The sequence below is a fragment of the Rhyacophila brunnea genome, unplaced genomic scaffold (genome assembly GCF_057557595.1).
Source record: "Rhyacophila brunnea isolate RB1 unplaced genomic scaffold, BYU_Rbru_1.0 scaffold_18, whole genome shotgun sequence".
NCBI classification, from domain to species: Eukaryota; Metazoa; Arthropoda; class Insecta; order Trichoptera; family Rhyacophilidae; genus Rhyacophila; species Rhyacophila brunnea.
Window position 1 is genome coordinate 4,722,186 of NW_028232837.1, and position 15,959 is coordinate 4,738,144.

The window sequence follows — 15,959 nt, forward strand, 5'->3', positions numbered from 1 at the left end:
TGAAAAAATAAAATGAATCGGCTACCTACACATGGGTATAAATCAAACTTCATTCAAACTCAGTTTATTTCTAATGTAGTTATTTTTTATTAAAAGTATTATTTCCGTTATATTTTCGCTTTTATTTTATTTTCCATACAAATTGATAAAAAAAATCAATCCCGAAATCCCGGGATTATGTTTATCAATTCCGGGATTCATAGGTATCGAAAATAGCTCGGGATCCCGGGATTGGAATCCCTAATTGTCGTGTACCGTTTGACGTATTCTCTGTTATTATTGATTAAATCTCTGTGAACTCGGAATAAATACTAAAACCGGAAGTGTTTCTATTTTATAAATAAAACATACTATATCTGGCGACCAACGTCGGCCCAAGATATATCTATGTTTATAAATAAAACCATCAAATAAGTATTATATTGAAATCCACATATAACGTTTGTTATGTTTAAAAGTTTTGTTGTTTTTTGCGGTTAAATGAAACTTTTAGTTCAGAGATAGTATTCCAATACTGCTCAGGTTGAAAAGAAATATGTAGTCGTTAATTAAAAGAAATTCTTTGAAGAATTCTTCGGGATAATTTAAAACATAAAACATATTAAAGTAGTAAATCAATGTGATAACGTAATACCTACCACGATAAACCTGACTTAATCGCAAAATATTTTGAATTCTACCTATCCAAATAGATGAGCCGGTGGAGCTATTAAAATGATATTTTTCAAAAGCTATTCGCATATTTGGCCAATAATTAATGGGGGTCAAAATACCCCGGGCGAATAGTGTTTTTAATGGCGTCCTTGGGCAAGGTCATCACCTCGCAAAAACTCTACTAAAAACGCTTTTAGTATATATAAAAAAGACAATCATTAGATGATTATTGGTGGTAGCTTATAATAAGCAAGGAGTCAGTAAAAAATGAACTTTGAGAGGTCAAAAAAAGCTTCTATGTTAAAGCCGGCTGGGTGCGTAGTAAAGCTATGATCGATGTTGCTATTATTCATGTGAATGCTAGAGAAGAGTCAGTTTTATAACTTCCTTAAATTTAAATGTATTGATCATAAAAGCCCTTAATTATAATTACTACTAGAAGCGCTTGGCATTAAGCGTAGGTGATTAAGGATTTTAAAATAGTGTGTTGTTTGTGCTCCCACTCTAAAATACCAAATGGAGGTTTAATGATTAGATAGGTAGGTACTTACAATAAAAAATATAATATTAATAAATACTATCGACCGAAGTTACAAGATGGAATATGAATTTGAATTCGAATGGATTTAAGTTTTGTACTATTCCATTTAACATAAACAACTCCTCTAGCGTTGGTTTGAAAATCAACGGGAAGAAAACCAACGTCTTGTGTAATAGCACCCGTCCTGATCCAGATTTCCATCTGATTAGCGGCGGACAAAACATCGAGAGCGTCGACAGCTTCAAGTACCTGGGGTACACATCACGGGAGATGGCATTTTGCAGAAAGAGCTCGCTATCCGAATGGGAATGGCTGGAGCAACATTCAACTCGATGCGGAATGTCTGGGACTCACAACTGTACTCGGTCAAAACTAAATGCCGCCTATTCGACGCTTGCATTCTGACGGTGCTGCTTTACGGTAGCGAATCATGGCACCTTACGAAGGCACAGAGCAACCGTATACTGACCTTCGAAAACAGATGTTTACGACGAATACTGGGTGTGCGGTGGTATGACTTTAGGAGAAACGAGGAGATAAGAGAACGCACCAAGCAGCCTCTAATCACGCTGAAAGTGAAGAGGCGACGTTGGACCTGGCTCGGCCACGTGCTGCGGATGCCAGAAGAGAACTTTAACCTGGCTTGCCTGTTCTTTAAGCCGACCGGATTCCGGCGTCCTGGAAGGCTGCTAAATACAATCTACAGAGTGTATACGGCGGAGCTACGGGATGCTGGTTTGACCTGGAATGAAGCAAGAAGACTGGCGAGGGACAGGGATTCTTGGAGGCGCCGCGTGGTGTCCATATGCTCCAGTTAAGGGGCGGATATGGCAAAAGAAGAAGAAGACTATTCCATTTGAGTATTTTTTGGAGACCCGGGTTTCGCCTTTCCGCATATTCAGGCAATTATGTGCACTCGCCAAAAGGCAAATACACACTGACAACGAATATAGTTAACTCTAACTTATATAACAAATTATTACAATAAGTAGGTAAAAACTTTATCAACTACCTATTAAGTCAAGGATCACAATACAAAATATAACAAACAAATTATTAATATTTCAAATGTTTGTAAAAAACCCCTACCTTAATTCTGGGAACAATGGTAATGTATTGGGAATATAACTAATGGTATATTATATCCAGGTATGATAACATCAGTCTTTAAATTATTTAAACAATTAATATTCCACAATATTCCTACATGATACCTACATTATTTTTTTTATTTTTATATAATATTATTTTTTAATTTAACAAATCCACAAACCTACCTACCACACACATACATACTTATACTTAAATGTTTTATATCAATACCATTACACCATTTATAGTCGCGCATGTAAACCATCAAATAGGTCAAATAGGCTTATAGCAATGGGTTATTTGGAAAGCTAAGTTATTTGGAAAGCTAAGTTATTTGGAAAGCTAAGTTATTTGGAAAGCTAAGTTATTTGGAAAGCTAAGTTATTTGGAAAGCTAAACTCATTCAGTAATACTACACTTACTAGTTTATATGATGTGCTTATCATTTGGTATTGACTAGGTACATAGAAAATTTACAATACGCGATTAATTCAAATAGGGAGCTTTCTCAATTATGTGTAGGCACCGAGAATAAATTTTATATTATTTCTAAGTGCTGAGAATTGAACGAATTAATGCGTGAATGAATAATTCGACTTGAAAGTTAAAGATACGATTGTAAATTATATATAGATAACAGTTTTCAATAATCTGTATAAATCGTTATTTTTTAAGATACATAATTTGAAACAAATACGACACCCAGCAGCATTCGAAGCTGCGTCTTTCGGGAATCGCGCCCGCGTGCACATCCCATAATCTTCCACACTCCACAGATCTGTTGCCTGTTTCTCCACACCCGTTAGGTATTTCAGTTCCCATTATTTATAAGTTTCCTAGTAGCAAGCTTCTTTTACTGTCTAAGACCCAGAGGTGCTGCGGGATTTTTTACAACAGTCCAACCACAGCAGTATTATGTATCATTTTGGGTGTAGTTAAATAAGCTACATATAAGTACAATGAGATACATGTCATCTTTTATAGAAGATTAATTTATTTATAGTAGGTAGGTACACACCGTTAACACTAATTATACTCATAGATAACTTGCCAAAATCTCACTACAGAGATAAAAAAAACGTCTTTCATTAGATAGTACAATGAAACGATTCTATAAAATTTTACTATTTAGGTGAAAAATTAATATCGCAAATAATATATAATATATTTCTGAGTTCCCTGATATATACATATATACTATATACACATATTATATATAGTATTTATGTATGTAATGTCTATATTATGTACCAGTAGCGAAGGGTAGAGGTAGGCTGTTTAGATCCGCCATAAATACTGCACATGAAACTTTGTTCGTTAGAGGTACATATTTGTTTTTATTGGACTAAGACTACAATTTACAGGAGGCGTTGGTTAGTTTTTAAAAAAACAATTAAACCCTGCCTAACCAAACCATAATAGTGTTGGTACATTTTTGGCGATACGAAAAAATTGTACAAACTTTTTCATTCATACTTATTTGTTTTCTTGGATTAAGAATACATTTATTTGTTGGTCAATTTTCTTAAATTCGTTACGTAAGCTCTGCTTAAACCAAATCACACACTGAGATATATAGGGTCATAACTGCAAAAAATGATTAATTATGAATGCAGTTCGATAGAGAAAAAAATCTATTTTTTAATGCTATATGGCATTAACTGCTACTTGGAAGCAGTGGCCTCCTACACAATTGTGTCCATGGTCATTTTATATTTAAAATTTTAATTTAGAGCTATATAGAGGCATAATCTTACATGAGGCCCTTTTGCCTAAAAAATACTTCATCTTTGGTACAATATTATTATTATGCTAGACCGCCGTTTTTTCAGCAGTCTACTGCAATTAATTAAATTGTAGTTAATTATTTAACATTCAAACTCAAATTACTCAATATCATGTTATTTGCAGTTATGACTCTATAGACCTCAGTGTGCGAAACTATAATAGACAAAAAAATATTCTATCTATAAAATATTCAAAGTTATGTATGATTTAATTGCATAATTTTAGATATTTTATAGATAGACGAGTATTTTTTTAAGTATTATCTATTATGGCATGGTTTTGCAGGGTTTGATTGAATTGTATAAACTAACCAACACCATCTGTAAATTGTAGTCTTATGTCAATGAAAACAAATACGAATTACTGACAAAGTTTAGTGTACACCATTTATGGCGGATCTTGACAGCCTACCCCTATCCTTCGACAATGATATGCACTCGTCTTAGGTTCTACGTTCCCACCCCCACTCGTCATGTATGTACGTGGATATACACGGCCGTCTTCCATGACGCTATAAACGTCTCTGAAAGAAGTGATTTTAAGTGCTCATTCCGTCCCGAGACGGAGCCGCATGGGACTGATGCTGCAACCCATCACCGTAGGGCTTAAAGAAGGAAGCTCTGCTGTCCGCTGACGTTAAGGGGGAGAGGCATAGAAATTCATTATCAAATTAAAGCTTTAAACATATTTTAATCGATCGATACCTATCTAAATACAATGGGAAAAATAAAATATATTTTTTTATTTCAAAGAGAAAGCGACAAATTTGAAAAAACGGCTAAAAATAAGGGTTTTACTAAAATAAATATTTATTGTTCCAAGTAATTTCTTGAAACAAAATTATCGATTTAACATTGTTTAATAAGTTTTCTTGGAACTGGCGAATCTCTTTTGTCAATTAATTATAGTTTTAATGTTTTTTTTTCAATCTAAAATCAATCGATTTTTACGAAAAATAAAAATGTTCAATTTTCATTAATTGCATCAAGCGAATACGTGAGCCTGTTCAATATATTTTTCTTACTTTTTAGGTATATTTAACGTAATATTTTAATTTATATTTATTATGTTATTTACTAATTTCCAATTAAATACAGTCGTCAAGGACGTGCTGCCTCTAGCGGCAATAACGTGCGATACCGAAATAACTGTCATCTGTATTAGATTCTAGTTCGCATGAATAATAGGTACCTACCTCGTATGTAGATACGTGGCGGTTAGTAGGCATTCACAGAATATTTTATTATCTATGCAGATGTGGCAACGTTGCTAACTGGCAACATCGCACTTTTTTTGACATTGATTTTTATTGTTTACAGTTTTCCATTGCTTTCGAAAGTTAGGTACGGAAGTTGTGTCGATAGATACCTAATGTTAGTTAGTTAGTGTTGGTTTGATATTGCTTGGTGGAATAGTTAGATTTTTGGGTAGATAGCGGCTGTAACAGTGTCTAATACAAGTGTTGTAACGTGAATTCAGTTCATATTTTTTGCGGTTTTTCTAGGTAGATAGGCAGGGGTTTTAACTATGGAGTTTACAGATTCTCTTGTAATAAAAGCCCTGCCTATCTACCTAGGAAAACCGCAAAAAATATGTACTGAACGTTGTGTTATATTGTGAACGTCTTAAAGAACCAAATACTGCCTATTCGACGCTTTCATTCTGACGGTGCTGGTAGCCCGTTATAGCACTTTATGAAGGATCAGAGTAACTGTATACTGAGCTTTGAGTAACAGGCCACATACTGCAGATGCCTCATGAGAATTTCAATCTGATTAGTCTGTTCCAAGTCAACCTGATTATGACATCAGAAGAAGAAAAAAATTATTATATAAGTGAAGATATGACATTCCAATCAGTACATCTTGGCTAAGGACACACAGAATTTACTGATTGGCACATTACAGTGGCCACCTAGTCCTAGAAAAGGAATACTAAAAGTTTCACTGAAATATGAGATGAAAAAATCAAGCATATCATGCTATTCAAAAATTTTATTTGATAACGGGCTAGAGCAGTCAGCGGAAGATACTGTCGCATGAAAGATTCATGTGCGGACAGATCCATAACATGGATAATATAAACAGAAGCTATGGATATGTGGTTTTTATAGAGGCGAAAAGATCATGTGGCATATGAAAATGGAGAGACTGCACTCGTTTGTTCAGGATGAAAGAAGTTTTTGAAGGAGGTCAAGACCCGTTGTAGTGCCATAAATGATGGTGGGCATGTAGTACCGAAACATATTCATATTTGCCGATATTATATAATATATTCCCACAAGAAATATTTTGATGCATTCTAACGTTGAATTATACCCATAATGTTATACAGCACCTGACTATTGTTTCAATGAAATTGTAGTATATTCATTGTCGTCCCTGTCTGTCCACAGCTTTGTGAATGTGAAATACTCATAAATTTTATTATCATCGATTCCAGTCTGAACAAAATTATAATACTTACATATAATTTCATAATTCACATTGATGCTCGCCTCTTTGTGTACCCGAGGAAAATTCTTTATATATGAAGTTTACACGTATCATGAAATAATTGATATAATAAGCAAAATGTATAAATCAAACAGAATTGGAGCCTTACCTATGCCTTGTGGGCTAATTAGCGCCGTGTGACCGTAATGTAAAATTTTCAATCAAACACTGAATATAAAATAAAAAATAAGAGCCCTTTAATAATTATTAAACTCATTTTTTATGTTGAATGTTAATTTTTATGTATCTCCATAACAACAGTAAATGGTTGTTGGTAAATATAATATGTAAAGAAGCATAATAACGATATATTTCACCTTCTTGATTTGATGATAGTATAGGTGGGCATTGTTGTGTATTTGTGTATTTTTTTTATTACTTCATGTATTACTATTATTTTTTTTTTGTCGTTTGTGTGTATTTTAAATTTATAAAGATATAATGGTGTAATTTTACTTATGCGATCATCGGATCTTATCAAACCGAATTGAATGTGTATGTACATTCAAATTGCCTGTACCGACTTATTTGCAGTCATCGCGTAAGCGAAATTACCAAAATATTGTTTTTATAGCACTGTCGCATCACTATTATAGTAAGAAATTATGTTATTATATTCTGTATGAACATTGCCTAATGTAACATGAGAAAAAAAATCTGCAAGACTTGAAGAGCTCCAAGAATACACATTGAGTTGTTATTTCATCTAGTCAATCTATGTGAAAAGACTATGCAAAGACTGATTTTTCATAAGACTAGTATTAAAGGTTGGCGAGCGATTTGCAATACACCTCCGGCTGCCTATCCTAAGTTCGTCATATCAGATCCCTGACGCTTTGGACAGTGAGACTGATAGAGGTTGCGTAGCCAACAAAATGTCATTCTACCTATGGCTTCTGCTGCCCATCCCTCGGAGTAAATCATACATCTCATTGTGGAGAATATGGCAAACACTGATGATGGGTGCAAAATCATCAATTGCATAATACACCATCACCCTGATAGAGCAGACTATGTACAAGACTGTTATACATAAGTAAAAATAGTCTCTATGAACATTATAGGCAAACGACACCTAACATCAATTGGACATGGATCACATTGTGAACTGCACTTTTTCTGGTAAAGAATCTGTTCTGCAAATTGCCACCATGCCAGTTATCATCATCTTCGTCTCCCCAATCCAGAGGGAGGGGGGCTACTCAAGGTAGCAGATTCCATAGTCGCCAAAATTGCCAACCGCTTCTTTCAAAGATTCATGAATACTGACACAGCACTGGCAACAACTTACCTCTGACTCTTAACATTCAGCTATTCTTCGACAACAGTGATGAAATCTCAAGAAAGTTACCCATAAGTGTGAACAGTTACTGTGAAGAACTGAATAGGTTGATAATTATCGAACATATTGGCATAATACAGACATAAATAATTGTAGACAAAAATATTAGGTACACAGTGCAATAGTCAGAAATAAAGACAAATTATGTAAATTGTAATGAAGCGAATTTATCTATATATTTCATTATGAATGTATATATTATATAAAGAATGGTTGTCTATTAAAATATTAGCAATGACGAATGTAACATTAAATTATGTCCTGATATAAATTGTTTTATAATAAATAAAAAACATTGTACACCAAGATTCTTTTTCTTTCAAGCCTTCCTATCATTATCAGTCATGGTAAACAGGTACTTATAGTCTCCACTGTGGATTACTGTTGAATTCCTATCTAAAATCGTGGTACGGTTCGATTCCGGCAACTGCAAAAACACCCCTTTTTCTTTTTCCCTTTGTCCTGAATGGCTTTGTATTCAGCAGCATCATGAACGGTATCCACCTATAAATGATACATAATTATAAATTGTAATAAATAATCATAAAATATAGGTATTATTGTAATTAAGTATATGTACCTATGAGTAATATATTTGTAACAAAGCTTCATTGTCAATTAATTTATCTCATACATAATACCAAATAAATAATGTTTTCACGAGAAAATGGAAGTTAACCACTTGCTCAATCTAATAGGTCCATATTCTGACTCCAATAATTAAAAACAATACGCATGGCCAGACCCAGAATTTGCACCTGGGACCCACAATATTATAAGCCGCTCGGCCATTGTGAGCTTAATAGTGATTTACTATGCAATATATAAATAAATTCAACGATTCTGAACATACCTGAAGTAGGAGGTATCTGATCTTATGATACCATATCTAATGTTTCATCGGTGACTCTAAGAGTTTGATGATAAATTTGAATCAATAAAGGGTTCATCGATTTCAATTTCATTATTCCATTCAAATGGGCATAACTCAATTAGCTGCTCGTTGCCTGGAAATATTAATACACGATTAACATGCTACCTACCTTATAAAAATAAAACGTATTTTGGTAACTCACAAACAAACGTAAAATTTTGATATTTGATACATAACAATATTATTAGTATGAATTAATCTTACCTGAAAATAAATTCAAGATTTTGTTGGTTTTAATATTTCTGATAATTTTTTGCCACGCAAATATTTTAAATATGTACAACATGGATAATAATTATGATACTGTAGAACAATATTAAGTCAAACTTTGAAATTGAGTGAAACACGAAATATTTTAGGTTATGTATAGAGTATTATGATATACCAAATGTCATGCAAATACCATAGACAATATACATAAAAAATATTATTATCACCAACTTGATAGGCAATCAAATATTAAATTTAAATATTATTCCATAATATCATATAATTTTAGGACATTGTACAATAATATATTCATTAGAATGACTATAAAATCCAGAATCTGGACTATTCAGTTACATTCATATAATTATTATTACTAGGTCGATTTTCAGTATTTTTATAAAAATATGAAGCCAGTTCGATTGAAATAAAATGCAATATGTTATATAGATGTATAAAACCATTGTTTAAATAACAACTGTAATTATAACACCGGTTTTTCGATTTTTTCATCGATTTTTAATACGGAGACATCTAGTTAAGATGACTCGAAGGTTCTTTGAATTGGAATGATATTCCAATATGATTTTTCGTATATGCTTTGCAAATCGTGTAATAGATGTCTCTATGAAATCACAATTTTTGATGACATCGCCCTTAAGCGCCCTGTGTATCCGCATACTGAGTGTCACAAGTTGAAATGGACGAGTCTACAGAGGAGTTGGGACTATCCCGCTCCCTATATGACGCTGCAAACTTCTCGAATGCCGTAAAGTTGGCCTCGGTTGCTATCAGACCTGCGTGTCCAATTGGGCACGTGTAAGGACGGACCCTGGCAAACAGCTCCGCTCGTTTGGATCCCATCAACGGGCAGTCCCAGAGGACGTGTTAGATTCAGGCTGATGATGATGATGATACATACATATATGTATATATATGAAATATATATAACAGTGGCGAAGGGTGGAGGTAGGCTGTTAAGATCCGTCATAAAAATTGCACAGTAAACTTTGTCAGCCATACATACTTGTTTTCATTGAAATAAGAGTACATTTTACAGATGGTGTTGGTTAGTTTTTAAAATTCAATTAAACCCTGCGAAAACCAAGCCATAATAGAAAACAGTCAAAAAATACTCGTATATCTATAAAATATCTAAAATTATGCAATTAAATCATACATATTTTATAGATATAATAATAATTTTTATCTATTATAGTTTGGTTTAGGCATAGCTTGATGAATTAAAAAAATTAACTAACAATATGTGTAATACGTATTCTTAATCTAACGAAAACAAATAAGTATGAATGAAAAAATCTACACAATTTTGCCATATCGCCTAAAATATACCAATACTATTATGGTTTGCTTAAGACATGGTTTGATTTATTTTTAAAACCCAATACCATCTGTAAATTGTAGTCTTATTTCATTAAAAACATATAAATTTGACTGAAAAAGGTTAATGTACACTATTTATGGCGGATCTTAGCAGCCTACCTCCACCCTTCGTCGCTGATATATAAATGTAGTACTCAGAAGATATCGTCTCTGTTCTGGCAGAACACACTAACTGGAGAATACTAGTTTTGAGTAATTTGACCTTGAAGTTGTTAAAATGTTTGAAATGGTCTATCATGTGAGTTTATTAAGTAATCGTAAAAAGGATGACTTTAAAATAAAGACTGTTTATTTATTAAGAAGGTTTCCAGACGGTAAAGTTTGAAATAAGGAACATTTTGGTATAACTAACTCAATATGTCATTTTTTCGAATTAGTGTCTTCTGTCAGAACAGTGACGATATATTGTAGCCAACATCATTATTAGCAGTTAAATATCACAGATATAATCTTAAATATTCTCCGAAAATGAGCCTATTAATATCTCACAGTGTATAAACCCGCGTTAATTACTTGATAAAAATAAATAAACGCATATGAAATAGAACACTAATCAAAATTCCATCAAGCATCGACGATCATATCAATAGTAAATTAGTCCGGCTGGCTCTCGATCAACGTTCAAACGATCAAAGTTCAACGCTTCGTACGGTAATGATTATCTCCGTACCTGCGACTCCCACCTCTCGCCGCGGACGATCCCCGAGATCGACTGAGAGCTCAGTTTACTCACCTTAATCTGAACGCGCGTCTGAGAGATCGGCGATTTCTGCTCTCCCGTTTGCGTATAGGCGTTTTATCTATTGGCGTTTCGCTCGGGACGGTTCGGGCGTCCTTCGGAATCGGAGTCTAACGATAGAAGGTTTTTATTGTTATTCAGCGTTTTTTCTTGTAATTCAAGTGAAAACTATTACTGTCGTTGACCTGTCAAAAGATAGAAAAACTAACAATAAATCAAATATAACTGATTAATATAGAGCTACGAAAACCAGTCGTAATGGGCAAATGGGTTGAAAGCAGTTTATTATTTAATGATGTTCATAAAACGACAAAAATACAAAGCCTGCTGAGCAAGTATATCCCATATTTCTCCACACTCAAGAATTTATATGTATATATATTATTTTAGAATTATTAAAAACCTTGTCCTTGCTTTTTCGTACAAGGTGGTTGTTAGTAATTTTGATCAATCACAAACACACAGGCTTTGAGAAAAACACATAAATGTTGTGTCCTCACTTGGAATCAAACCCAGAACTCTCGGGTGGAAGGCCACCGCCAATTCTAAGAATCATATGAACATATTGTGCTAACATTTTTTTTTCAAGAGACAAACCGTCATACGACCATGCCAATGGCATTCTAAAATTAACTGAGATTTTAATCAATCTGTGCTTCGGGCTTTACCTTTGCTTATATTATATGGACGTTTATTAGATAATTGTTTAAATATATAATTTGAAAATATATTTTTATATTATGTACCTAGTCTATCATACATTAAATTTTGATGAATAGAATTCTGAAGAACATCAACAATTTAAAGGAAAAGCAGAATATTCTAATTAATAAAAATACAACAGATATGCTATAGTGTAGTTTATTAATAATTTGAACCGGTTTCGTTTGCTTAAATGAGGCATTGGTAACTGACACAAAATCCAAAATAGTATGTAGGTACATGTACCAACAAACTTTAATGACCAAATTATGTATTGAAGACATAGAAAATAATAAAATAAAATTGTACAGTTTTCATTTAACAGTAACTATTGAAATTTCTCAACATGGTACACCTGTGGGTTGGATCTTGTTTGCAGAAATACGTCCAGTTAATACCAAGTTTGTTATTCTTTCCAATTTTGAATTACTACTACAGATTAAGATAATATTTTCATATTTTGGACTCGATTTAAATTCGGTGTTCTTTTGTTCACCTTATACTATCTTATAACTAAGAGCGCGATGCTCAATTCGTACTTACCATAAAATAACAGTAAAAATTGTAAGTAGCCGAAATCCATCTGTTAACTATAGATTATAGAGATAAGGAATCCTTAACCATAGACTACTTTTGTTATGCACTCGTCCCCTTGCCCTCCTTCCGTATTGCCATTTACCACTGACAGCTGCTGTCAAAATAAATTGACGTGTCTTTAAAACGGCCAATACACTCAAATTCATTTAACAATTGATCTCAATATGGGTATTGAACAACTATTAAATATCCGTGACATTTAATACGACATATTTTCCTTTACTTTCTTGATTCTGTACATGTCTTAATTTAGTAAAACCGATTATCGAATTGAAATGTCAGTGTCAATGAATTATGAATTAACTTTTCTTATTCAGATTTAGATATTTATGTAATATTAAACCAATAGATAGGTAGTTGAAATATATAAGTACTTAGTTACCTACACACCAACATGGTAATATTAGTTTTAATCACTCTATATAATTATTCACATCATGGCATATATTTGTAATAATTGTAAATGACAAAATCTGACATTTCAACGGCAAGTGTTACCGTATCGGGAAAAACATGTTAAAAAAATAACTTATATTATTCACTAATTGCGGAGACATTTAATCATTTTTATTAAATATTAATTGTGTATTTATAGTTATTGAATTTATTTTATATATTTTTCATATTTTGTCATCGTTTAACAATTACAAAATAATTTACCTAAATTATGAAAAAGAGAATTTTTATATATGGTAATATTTTCAATAGAAATACAGAACGAAGCTATTGCAGATTTGGTGGACCATGGACAACTCGATCATAACTATGAAAGGCTTTCTGGATAGTGTTTTGTTGTAATTTTGTTGTAATTATGACAGACGATTGTGCATAGGGCTCTAAGAGTTATTTTAATTTTGATATAATAGTGTATGCATAGATACATTTAATTTATCAATCAACGAAGCGACCCGAGCGAATTCGGATATCTACATCAGTTAGCGTCATATTATATTATGACGTATGCATAAAAAACAGTAAATATTAAAATGTCTAATATAAATGACTACGTATATATAGATTGAAGGATAAAGTTGTAAGAATGCACTGTGAGATTAACAATTATTATTGTCCGACATGCGGTAATGAATGACCAATATAATTTAATACGATTAAATAAATCTTTCAAAAGTATAAATACGTGAGATGGTAAAGCTAGCATACTTAATTGCGATATCCCGAGACGTATTAATTGGTTTAAATTATTTTTTTAAAGACATATGTATTGAAAATTATTATTATATTCATCAGGTTCTACCAAGAAAGATAGATCAAGTCTTGGTGAGAAATCATTATATTAGATACATAACATAACACTTTTGTGATGTCGAAGTTGACAAGGGTTAATAAGTAAAAAAAAAAAATATATATATATATATATATATAACACCAGTAATCTTACTATATTTTGGTAACTCTGCTTTAAGAGCATAACAGCCCTGCCTAAATCAAACTAGAACAGATAAAAAATATTATTCTATCTATAAAATATCCAAAGTAATGTATGATTTAATTGCATAATTTTAAATATTTTATAGATAGACGAGTATTTTTTTTACTATTATTTATTATGGCTTGGTTTTCGAAGGGTTTAATCGAATTTAAAAAAAACTAGCCAACACCATCTGTAAAGTGTAGTCTTATTTCAATGAAAACACATACGTACGACTGTCAAAGTTTAGTGTGCAATATTTATGGCGGATCTTAACAGCCTACCTCCATTCTTCGCGACTGGGTTGTATTAACAGATTTTTGGTTTTACGAGACATTAATGTTAGCCACTTGCTCAACCTATTAATTCTATATTTTGCCAGACCCACGACTTTAGATATAGGTTGACACGTTAACAAATAAAAGAAAATAAGAGAATAGGTAACTACAATCTTTGGTACTGTTCGGTAATCAGGAATACAGCGGAAAACACATTTTGAAAATACCCGATAAACTGGATTATTTGTTAGGTTAACCTAACCAAACTTAACCTAACCTAAGCTAACCCAACCTAATCTAACCTAAACTAACAAATAATCTAGTATATCGGGTATTTTCAAAATGTGTTTTCCGCTGTATTCCTGATAACCGAACAGTACCTCTTTTTATATTCACTGGTACAGTAACAAGTAGGTATATTTGTTTATATAATCACAATAATTAATAAATAAAAAAATAATTAATTCAATTGATTAGGAGGCTAATTTAACATATTATGTATATTACAAGTGATAATAAATATAACACATGTAATTGCATTAATAATAATAATAAAAAGAATATAGTGAAAACTACATGTAAGGAAAACTGCACAGTGGCGTGCGAAATCCCCCCACTCTCAACCGGAAAAGCGGATCGAGAGTAAAAATCTTCACCGCGCAGCCGCCGTTTCCTCAGCAATGTTACGTCCTCCTCTAGCAAGGTTAAGGTTGCATTCGATGTTATAACCGGCAAGCGGCCAGTCCTCAAGTTCAGTGTCGTGCCGGTTGCGCTAGGTGTGGGTCGTCTTCGCATCCATTTCAAGGCTAGCCCGCTTCTTCCGTCACATCGACTTACAATTTTCAAGTGCTCGCATTATTGGCTCCGTTCGTTCGCGGTGAAAAATTTTTTTTTTCTCTGAAGGACAATATAATTTTTTTTGAAGACGTTTTATGGTTTTTCGCGAAAATTTGTGAGAGCCGAGTGTTTTTTTTATATGTGCCTGTGCTGAGTTAACGGTATGTATTTTATACGAATATGATATTTATTTATACTTACCTACATAAAACTTTGTGGCTAATTATGAAAAATAATTTTACTAAGTAAATTTTAAAAGTAAAAACTGTGCTGGATATAAGTATATAAATATATATATATGTATAGGCAAGACGTAAAGTGCAAATTTATAAGTAGATATACTCGTACCTGACCATGACTCTTAGACGATTAAAGAAGGTTTTTTTTATTAAAAATCGTTCAATGATATATCGTTGAAAAATTCGTAATGTAATATTAGGCAATTAAATACGAAATTATTTGTATGTATTTTAACTATCAGGATATAAACCATTAAAAAATATCTAAAAAAGATAATCGACATATTAGTGAAATTAATTTTACACACGAGATAATTCAATCAATTTTATGTCAAAGTTTATAACGCGAAAGAATAATATATTGCAGGGACGTTGCTATAAATGTGGGGAATATTACGTATATTAAAATATACTACATAAAATTAAGAATATAATAGAGTTATATAACCAATTAAAATAAAAAACCAACATTATATCCATATTACATGATTAGGAGATATATAGTTTCAAAGTTTTAGACGTGAAAATCTTCATATTTACGCAAATAAATTAAAACGCAAATATTAAAAATAGTTGTTTATTTTATATATTATATTCATTATATTGTATACTTATGTGCTTGGTCCTACTGGTTGACTAATTAACTGAGTTAGCATTTACTTGGTAGAATTCCATTTTACA

The 15,959-nt window shown here is 32.4% G+C and overlaps 2 protein-coding genes and 1 long non-coding RNA gene across 4 annotated transcripts in view; 1 reads left to right on the plus strand and 2 right to left on the minus strand.

The window, feature by feature from the left end:
- Positions 1–15,959, minus strand: part of LOC147073140 (autophagy-related protein 16-1-like) — a 509,506-nt gene that overhangs the window by 78,478 nt on the left and 415,069 nt on the right. The window lies entirely within an intron of this gene.
- Positions 8,055–9,214, minus strand: LOC147073141 (uncharacterized). The gene is made up of 3 exons (XR_015070458.1): positions 9,051–9,214; positions 8,766–8,919; positions 8,055–8,416 (listed from the first exon to the last, which is right to left on the minus strand). It is a non-coding gene; the product is annotated as an uncharacterized LOC147073141 (long non-coding RNA).
- The window catches only part of neo (ZP and PAN domain-containing protein neyo), a 340,024-nt gene continuing 339,139 nt past the window's right edge, over positions 15,075–15,959 (plus strand). The window contains exon 1 of the mRNA XM_085945235.1: positions 15,075–15,200. The gene's annotated coding sequence lies outside the window, so the exon portion shown is untranslated. The remainder of the gene's footprint in view (positions 15,201–15,959) is intronic.